The following is a 10,378-nucleotide window of genomic DNA, read 5'->3' as shown; positions in this document are numbered from 1 at the left end:
AAATCACCACGGTCTGTTTGCTCTAAATTAATTGTTTTGTACAGGACAGGTGTTGAATCTGACTTTGCGTAAGGCGAGAAGGCAACTTTGCAGAATCGACTTTGCAGTAGTCATAAAAACATAGTCTATCAACACACAATGGGTTATTTTACTTCTCTCCCTTGCCCATAGGCTTGGATTAGTTTTCACATTAATATTTAAGACAAGTGTGTAAATTATGGGTGTTTGAGGCTGTATGAAATAATCCAAGGAAGTATTAAGTGTTCTCTGCAAGAGGGTTGGTTCCTTACTGTACTCTCCAAAGAGGGCAATTCTACTTCCTTAGTCAAAAAGTCAAAACCAAGTAAGACTCAAATCTCTAAATCTTAACAAAAGAAGTGATGCAATTCCAGAATGTTAACTATAAATTGTTCATAGATTTTTAATGATTGTTTACCAAGCATCTGTCTTTAACAGACTGAATTTGAAAAAAGGAATTTGTGACAAATCTCAGCCAGCCCTAAGTAGTTCTTCTGAAAGACTTGAGATATGCCATGCTCTGACAAAAGCCTGTACTGGCAAGTGGTATTGCTAAGCATATTTTTCTGATTACATTTTCCCAGAAATTATGTGAACTTTGCAGAACTGAAACCTCAGTTTTAAAGCGACATATCAGGCTGCCAGACCTGAAGTGGTCAGGCAGTTATAACAATATCATCTCCTCATAGGAGAGATAACAGTGTTCTCTCTATGACACCTCCTGTGGCCCCTGTGGTCCCCACTGCTGAGAGTGCACACAGTGCAGGAAGATCTGTAGGAGACAGTTCAGTAAGAATTAACTCATAAAGTAAGTTCTTCCCCACATTCCTTTCAATAAGCATGTGGGTTTTCCTTGATAGGCTCCATTGATTGTTCTCTATTTTCACCATCCTGTAAATGTGAACGGCAAAGTACTCACAGCTGAACTGTGAACTATTTTATTATATACAAATACAAGAGAAGTTCTTTAATTTAATATTTTTGCTGTGTTGTTTTTCCTTTTTTCTGTGTTTTCTACTTGTGATTTTAGTTTCATTAACTAAAACCAGCTAGTTTATGTAGTAACATTGCAATCTCTACTTGCTTTAGATATTGAAAATACATAGCTTCAGTAAGAGTCACTTTAAGAGTGGAACGATAGAATAGTTAATTTAAAGGTTTAAAACTTTAAGAGTCCTATTTTTCAGTAGCCTGATTTGAGTAAACTTTTCCATCTCTTCAGATATGACAATGATTCCCGAAGAACGAATAAGTAAGGTGAGTGCAGACTCAAGAGGCTCTGGAAGGTGTCCTTGCTGCAGATTTTGTAACACCTCAAACTACATGAGGAGTGTCAAAGACAAGTAAATGTCAAGCCTCCTTCCAGCAAGCCTTGGCAGCCTAATCAGAGTGAATAAATAGGACAAGCAGGGTTGACTGGACAGCACTAAAAACCAGTAAAAGCTCATACTCCTAGCGTTTCAGAAGGTGGTAGATTCTTTCCCAGCATGAATGCAAGCATCAAATCACTCCTCACAAACTTTCTGGCCCTTGAGTATTTCCACGAGAGGTGTGATTAAGATAATAAAAGTGCCTCAGCAAAGAAGAGATGAAATAGTATTCCCTGAATGAGATGGGAAGGAAGATCAGAAGATAAAGTGAAATAAGGAGGGCTGAAGGGAGATGAAAAGCAGTGCAAGGGCCTTGCATTCCCTTAGCTCTGTGAAGTGAGCTGGATTTCACTTCTTCCCTTAGAAGTTTTTTCAGTGCCAATGACCTTAAGCTGAATGACTTTATTCCACAGGAATTCAGTTCTGTAAACAGGACCCTACTGAAATCCAAACTCAGAATTTCCCCCATGATTGCAGTTAAGGGCTCATGGATCTCTATTCCTCTTGAACTGTTTTCCTAGTGCTTATTTTTCCACTGTATAAGGAAAATCACAGTTTTTGAAAGCACTGTATCTCATAAACTGATAGCCAGTTTCTGGAGTACTCTGAGCTGTGTGAATTTCCAAGATATCAAATCTAAACAGATCTTTTCAAGGCGTGTTACTTTTTTGAAAGCCTTTACACTAAATCTTCAGATGGGGTGATTAGAAAGTGTTTGTGAAAGACCAGAAGACAGAAATACTTCAGGAATCCAATTGTCAGCCTCTGCCTTGACACCATGTCAAGGTGTTCCCAGCAGGGAACTTGATAGAAATGGTTCTGTATTAAGTACAATTTATCCAACAGCATAGGAGTATTGTAAGACAAAAGCAGCAGGTTCCCACTGCTACCTGAGAGTTCTGTGGATGATATTTTTGAGGCAACTAGGGATAAAAGACTATCCTCCAGCTATTCCAAGGCCTGATCACTCAAATTTTTGATTATCCTTTTCTTTTTTTACCTTCAAATGTAGATAGTTCTGTCATCCAAAGCATGGCTGAGGAGAGAAAGAATCCTTCATGGTAGAAATTGCTGATAAAAGGTGGTGTGCAGCAGGTGTGACTGAATCTTTCCAAAACAACCACAATATCTGCAGTGCCACTAAACACTCCCAGTACTGTGGACACCTCAGATTTCTGGATGTCACTTCTCAGCAGAACTTACAAATGAGAGAACTTGATCTGAAAAGAGCAGAAGCTGTCGTAATAATTAAAGAAATTATATATTTCCTGAATTTTGTTGGAATAGCAGTGACTGTAATTTCACTGTTTCCCAGTTTCAAAGGCAAATGCTGTCATAACATTTAGAAAATGTTTGAGAGGAACATTGAAAATTAAGTGATAAAAGGGCTGGGACAAGGAAATCATGTAGCACAAAGAGACAGCTGTGAAAAAATATGTACCATCTAATCACACAATCTCCTGCAAAAAAAGCCTTTGTAACTCGGTTGTCTGGGCATCCAGTTTAGCTCTTCTTGCTTTCACCTCCTCTGTAGATGCTGCTAAAATGTAAATTTTCCTGGTGAGCAGTGCATGACCTGCAGCATATAGGAGTCATTTAACCTGTAAGTTGCTCTCTATTTACCTGGTGGCAGCCCCCACTGCACCTAACCTAGAGCTACAGGCAGGCAAAGAGACTGGCAGAGAGACAAAGGTGCCTCATCTCTGTACCTGCGCTGGTGGCCCTCTAAAGCATGTGAAAAGAACCCCATTTGTGTCTTGTGCAAAGGCACATCTGCTGCTGGGAACACAGGACATGTTATACTCCTGTTTACCAAATGAGCTGCCTGGAGATGGTCTGAGCATCAGCATTCCCTTCCCAACCCCAAATCTTTTTTGTTCACCTGGTTGATGTTACATAGTTTTCTTCTTCAGTATTGTCATATTGTCTTGATCACTTTATGTTACTCCACACAGACTTTGACTTTATTTACACTTGCCTCTCCTGTAAATTCTTTAAGATTACTTCTGATGACAAAATGCTTCATTATATGTTCAACTCTAAGAAACAGATATCAGGGAGGGTTAATCTCTTCAGAACAGAATAGTGTGGCTTCCATTCACAGAAATAACAAAAGGAAGGCTTCTGCAGCCTTCCTGGTTGAAATTTCTGGCTAATTACTGTGCAAGATTCAACTTCTGGTTGAAATTGGCTAATTTGTGTGCAAGAATTTAGGAGGAAACAGGCTGACAGAGAGAGGAACAGAGAAGCAAACCAAGTGATTGCATAGGCCTCCTTTCTTTTGTAAACTCAAGGGAAATTCTCTTCCCACTTGCAAGGCTGCAAACAGCAGTGACACAAAGTACTGTGCTGTGCTAAATAAGTGACAGCATTTGCTGCAGGTGCAATACAAAAATCTACCTGATGGATGAGGTAACTGGCTGTGAGACCTTTGCCAGCTAATCTGGTACTACAATGTTCCATGATATATTGAAAAATTTTTAACCTCTTCAGCATTTTCTCAATTCTTTGAAAGGATATTGCCTCCTTTTGTTCTGTGCCTTGCTGAATAATGAAGCTGTTTGAAAGTTCACAAGCCTTTCTATGTTATCTGTGTGGTTTGTACACGAAGTGCAGGGCTCTGCTAGCACACAACTGCCCTGCATCAAATTGTGTAGCAAGTGTACAGATAGACACAGCTTCCTCCAAGCAACTAAAGCTGAGGGTTTGCTGCATTTACCTTATAACTTTGGACTACTACATTGAATCCCTGTTTCCTTCAAATGGTGATTTAATTTGTACCCGACCTGTATCTAAGTAGCTTACTGGAGCAATCAGTAATGTAGATGTAAAATTGATCATCGAGTTTAAAGACACACAGCTGTATTTTTACTGTTTTATTTTAGACACTGGTAGCTTTTCAAATGTCTTTTTAAATCAGTCCTTAACTTTTCTTCTAAGTATCCTGAAAAATTGTAAAGAAATTGGTTGTGCACCAGTCCTCAAAACTAGAAATGCTTTCTGTGTGTGTGTGGGCAGGTACATTGTCTCACTGATACTGGATTTTTGCAAGGAGGTGCTCCTGAATTAATTTGTTGGGAAAATTAGTAATTTCTTAATTGCTATCTGCCTCTGAGTGTACACTTGTGGACTTGCTAATGTACTTATGTTTAAGCACCCAGGACTTTTCCGTGCAAGCAGAAACACTATTAGATCATAGGCATCCTTATATTTAAGAATTGCTGGATAGAAAGTGGTGTAAAACTACTTTCCCAAGTCCTCATACCTATATTAGTCACAAGTGTGACTATGCATTCTCTGAGTGTTCTCAATATGGACACTTTATTCTTATTTTTGCTGCAAGTAACATCATCATGATGAGTATTACCCCTTCTTAGGAAGAAGGAGAGGTATGGGGCAGATCATTGCCATTACCTGCAGCTGTACACGCTACCACCTGGGCAGGAGAACGCCAGCTCTCATCACTGCAATCGCTGCATCTAGTTGTGGATGCACACACATTGCTCCATGCTGAGGGTACGTTCTGGGGCTAAAGCCCCCGGGTTTGGAACTGGGACTTCATCCGGGCTGCTTCATGCACAAGTTCTCCAAGGAGTGCTGCAGGCAAGAGCAGACTCACCTGACCTGTTAGGTTAATGGTTGGACTCAGTGATCTTAGAAGCCTTTCCAACCTAAGTGACTCTGTGATTCTATGACCACAGAGCAACAGGCTCAAGCTGCTGGACCCAAGGCACAGAAATTCATCCTAGAAATTGATGAGTCATAATTTGTAGTTTGCCCGCTACAGGCTGCTGGGGCTGTCCATGTCTTTCACCCGCATCATTTGTAAGCAGCCTGTTTTCCATGTGGAAGTTGATTTGTTTTGTTTCATGTGCTGCAGATGGGTTTGGGTGGGGAAACGAGAGCGGATCAGCCCATGCTGATGAGCAAATGCCTGTGTCCTCTCAATAATGCACTCTGCTGTCTCAACTGGAACCGACTATTTTTCCTATGCCTTCTCACACCAGGAGAGTGTGGGAGGACCAAATGTCACCACTGTGCCTTGTAGCTTTTGTTGGTGACCTTTTTACTACCCTGCACACAAGCCTGGCTAAACAGGGTGTAGTTGTTTCTCAAAACTTGAGCAGGAAGTTGAGGGTATAAGGAAACAAAGAAATAACAATACAGATAAAATCTAACCAATATGGAAGTGCTTCTGCTTTCTGTGTAACTAATGTGGAAAAGTACATGCACAAAGAGCTTAATGCTGGACTGCACCCCAAGGCTGATGCACCAGTTTTGAATTGCAGAACCAGAAAGAGCCAGCACAACAGCATGTGACAAAGCAACATCTAAAACGAGAACCCTTGATTCAAGACAAAACCCTCCTGTATTTGCACAGGCTCATGCCAGTCTCCTTCCCCCATCCCTTTTCCCTCCTCTTTCTCAAATACAATACTTGTGCACTGCTGAGGGGCAGGATGGGGGATGACATAGGGCCACCAGAACAAAGCTATTTTATTCTTGTGCGAGTCACTGGATGATCTGGTCCATCTGTCAAACACCCGTCAGATCTGCAAATAGGAAGAAAGTTACATGGGGCCCAGTGGACCTGCTTGGGCTGCTCATGAAGGTCCCCTCTCCATGCTCACAGCTTCTTTTGCCATCTTCTGCAGCTCTCTGCCTCAGCCCCACTTCTACAGTTTGTACGTGCAAAACCAACCTCTCAGGGCACATCAGTCCAGTGCTCTGGTGATGGGCACCACCAGTGACTGGGGTGTCTTTCAGTGACCTGGTACAGTAGAGAAGTTGTGCTTCTCTGTCTTTTATGGGGGATGAAATGATCGGGTAGTAGTTTTCTCAAAACTCATGGAGTCAGTGACTTATTTCTAGATGCCAATCAGCAGGATGGGAAATTTTGTGATCTGAACAGACTATCAGTCAAAAATTACTGCTTAGGGAATGTTGAAAAGTGGCTTTATGAAGGAGAACAGATACAGAACTGTAAATGCACTAAAGTTGGTGTGATAGAAACATTTGTGACTGAATGACTGTGGTTTCTCCAGAGACCTGGTGGGTGTGACCCAGGATGTGATGTTCAGGAGCCGCTGAATTTCAAAGGAGGCCAAGAGAACAAGTTGATTCAAGGACAATCTCAAAGCATGAGAGTAGCCTATTCCAAAGGGCAGGAAGTCAAAGCTGTGGCAGGAATCCAGCTTGGCCAAATCAGGAATTCCTGACCAAGCTCAAATGTTGGAAAAAAGAATAAGGGGAGAGCAGAAGCAGGGGTGGACTGTCTGGGAGGAATGTAGAAGCATTTCCCAGACTGTTAAATTATGTAGCAAAGCCTATCTGCACGCCCACAAAGGACCTTGGAGAGACAATGGCAGGGTGGGGAAACCAAGTAATATTCTTCCTGGGATATATTGTGGGATGCAGGAAAAAAGCAGTTCATGATCACAGCAGACTTATACTAAGATGTTTAGGAGGGGAAGGAAAGGTGGGACAAGAGTGATTTAGGTAGATTGTGAGGAACAAGTGTGGTGAAATAGACAGGTAAGGGACTTAAAAGGGCAACTGCATATGAATAGTTGGCTGGTCAGTTCACTTGGCTGTGCTCTGTGTCTGTTTGAGCCAGTCTGTCCTGACTTCAGCTCCTTCCCAGCTCTTCCCTGGGTGATGGTTTTCCAGACTGTGTGCCTGGGTGTGTACTGGGGTGTGAGTACAGCAGTGGGTCTGTGTCCCTGGTGCTGGTGGCTGCAGTGAATGCGGGTGTGGGAGTGATGGTGAGCAGGTGACATGACCTGGGAGCAAGGGGGTGAATGTGTCTCTAAGGATCCATTCTGGATAAAGCAACACCAGGATGTCTCCAAAGTCAGGAACTATGGGACAAGGGGAGTCCTAGCTGGCCCTGTGTGTGTAACAGACAAGCAGGGAAGAAATTAAGAAAGCCAAACCTAAACCAAAGTTAAAATTTGTGAGGTGTGGAAGGGCACCAGGAATGGCTTCCACAAACACAAACAAAGCTGAACAAACAGAAAGAAAAAGATGGGGCCACTGCTGAACAGGGTAGGTGACCCAGTCTCAAAGAACACTGATAAAGCAGAGGTGACTCAAAAACTTAACACTGTCTTCACTGGTAAGGTCTGTTCTCATGTCTCATAGGGTCATTGTGCCTACAACACTCACATAGGAGTTTGGGGCAGAAAATGACTACCCATAGTAAAGACTGAGTTATGGACCATTTAAGCACACGTGTTTAATCCAAGTCCCAGAGGAGACACATGTGAGGGTCGTAAGGGCAAATGGGCTTATGTCACTGCAAAGCCACTCTTGTCCTTGAGAGGTGCCTCAAGCTGTGTCTCTCTGAAGCTATCGTTTTATGAAAATGATTTGCAGAATGTTTTCTAATGACTATCTAGTGGAACTAAAGAACTTTATCAGACAGGTCACCAAAGATACTGGTGAATTTAGGGAATTGAAGACAGATGGAAAACTAGCTAATGTTTCCTTGAAGAAAATAACTGAAGTCAATTGCATCTAAGGGAAACCTCCAGACAGCTTAAGGTTGACTGTGAACGCAACATGCTGTGGAATATTATTTGTGCTGCTTAAATTAGAATTTTAAGTGATCTTGATAAAACATGTTAGGCATCAGGTTTTAAAATAAATGCATCCATTATGACTGCTAAAATTTTATGGATGGCTAATGATGTTATAAAAATAAAGCTGTCTTTCCAGTTAGGCAAAAGTGTTGTGAAATAAAAAAGAAGAAAATACTGTGTGTGACAGGCCCTTCCAGAAAGATATTTAGTCATTGCCATTCTTGGGAAACTTAAAATATCACTGAATGATGTAGGGATGTCTGCAGGTTATCTGGCCCCAGCAATTGCTCAAATCATGGCTTTAAGTATAAGGTTAGATTTGGTTACTCAGGATGTTCTTCAGTTCTTCATTTTTTTTCTTCCACCTCTATGGATGAAGAGTCAAGAATCTCTTTGGGAAGCCACTCTCATGGTGATTTTTTAAAATGTTTAATCAGAATTTCCCTTGCTGCACAGTTTGACCATCGTCCTTTGTCTTTTCACTGTGCACCCCTGAAAAAGAGTATAGCTTCATCTTCTTGACAATCCTTTCTAGACAGTAGAAGAAATTATCCTTTCTGGATAACTTTCTGATATTCTCTTGGAAAATTTGTTGCTATAGCATACAGAAGTGTCTCATGGACAGCTGTGGTGTTCAGACTTTTACAATTTTCTGACTCCCATCCACATGACTTTGGAAAGATTTTTAAGAAATGCTTCCTCTTAGATCACTATTTTTGGAAGAAATTTATGAGATTAAGGGAAGCTGGGGTAAAGAGTTACAGCATGGCTGTGTTAGGAGAAATTGGGGGTTTCTTTCCCCCCAGAATTATTTCCATTAGGGATTTGGTAAAGCAGAAGTTGTGGACTCTGAGACCTTGAGTCCTAGAATACAATCTCCATCTTACCTAATTTGTGTTCCAAATGTCCTCACTTTCACACGGGAGATCACAACTGGAAGAAGAAAGGAAGCAAACTGTCTTTTCCCTTCTTCAAATACTGTGTTATAGCATTGAGGAAGAATCTTTTATCAGTAAGTGCTAAATTTTCCTGATCAGTACATTAACTTCCAAAATCTTTCTGATTGCCTGCTAGGGTATGTTTATCTTTGTATGGATGGTTACTCCTGTTTGCTGTTGTCCTATAAAATTCTTCTTCAATTATTGGTTCAGGGATGTTTTGTAAAGGTATTTAAATTTTGTATATATGTATATGTTAATTTCTCTAAAATCTTCCTGATCAGGAAAGTCCTACCAGACTTAGACATAGAAAACTACCTCAATTTTTTTATATTACATTGTTTCCCACCAGGCTATGGAGACAGCATAAGAGACAAGAGCTTTTCAAGGCCAGTAACAGAGCTTAAGATTCCAGAATTCATTGATTGCTTTTTCCATTGGTGTTGTGCTCTGCTGAAATGGCACTGGAATGACAGATTGTAAATTGTTTCTTTCTAGGATGTGATGTGGAAACAGTCATATTATTTCAGCAGATTTAAGCAACTGGCGAGCTGCACTGACATGAAGAGCCATACCCTGAGCAGTCTCAGAAGTGGTGACATCTGTCCTTCAGCTCCGATGTTTTGAACTGTACTGCAGCTTTGACTGCCCTACAAATTAATACAGTATGACTAGATGTGCATTTAAAGCCCATGTCCAGGGCAGGGCTGTTTAGAAACAGCTATTCCTTGGTCATTGTCCAGGCAGACATGCACAGCCTGGTTCCTTTCCCTTGTCTGTCCGAGCAGCCCCAGCCTCTCCCTGTGTTGGCTGTGCGAGCTCGCCTGCTGCCAGCTGGAGCCCTGACAGCACTGACGGCGCTGTTCTCTGTGAGGCAGGGTAACAGACACCAATTACTGATTCTTTTCTTTGTTCACTGTAAACAAAGATCCCGAAGGGTCCAAACCATTCTGCCTTTTAGGACCAAGCGCCTTCCTCCCGTTTCTGTGCTTGTTTCCTGCCGCAGTGTCCAGGAAGAGTCTTCTTGGTGCTCCCCTGCGGGGAGCCGCCCTTCCGTGCTCAGGAGCGGCTGAGGGTTAGGAGCGCTTTCCTCGGAAGGCACTGCCGGCGAGGGTGAGGGAACCGGGAGGAGACAGTCCAGGCTGTATCAATCCAAGGCTTACTGCTGGCTCCGGGGAGCTCCTGGCCTCAGGGGTACAGCGCTGGAAAGCCCCCGAGGAGACCGGAGCAACCCCTTTTCTTAGGGGCTGGAAACAAGGCAGGGGTCTGGCTATCCACCAGCGGGGGATAGAGGGGAGCGGGACATGAAGCCATCGACAAGCAGGACAACATCGGGGAGCTGAGGAGGGGGGACCCCTGGCTCTTGGCCAATCACTCGACGCCCTGCGTGGAAGCTTCTAGAGAGAGGGGATGGAGAGTCGTGACGGACAAGGTGCCAGGGAGGGGATGTGGGGATTGACAAGGACAT

The sequence above is a fragment of the Anomalospiza imberbis genome, chromosome 4 (assembly GCF_031753505.1).
Source record: "Anomalospiza imberbis isolate Cuckoo-Finch-1a 21T00152 chromosome 4, ASM3175350v1, whole genome shotgun sequence".
In the NCBI taxonomy this organism is placed as follows: domain Eukaryota; kingdom Metazoa; phylum Chordata; class Aves; order Passeriformes; family Viduidae; genus Anomalospiza; species Anomalospiza imberbis.
Note: the sequence above shows the minus strand (reverse complement) of the source record.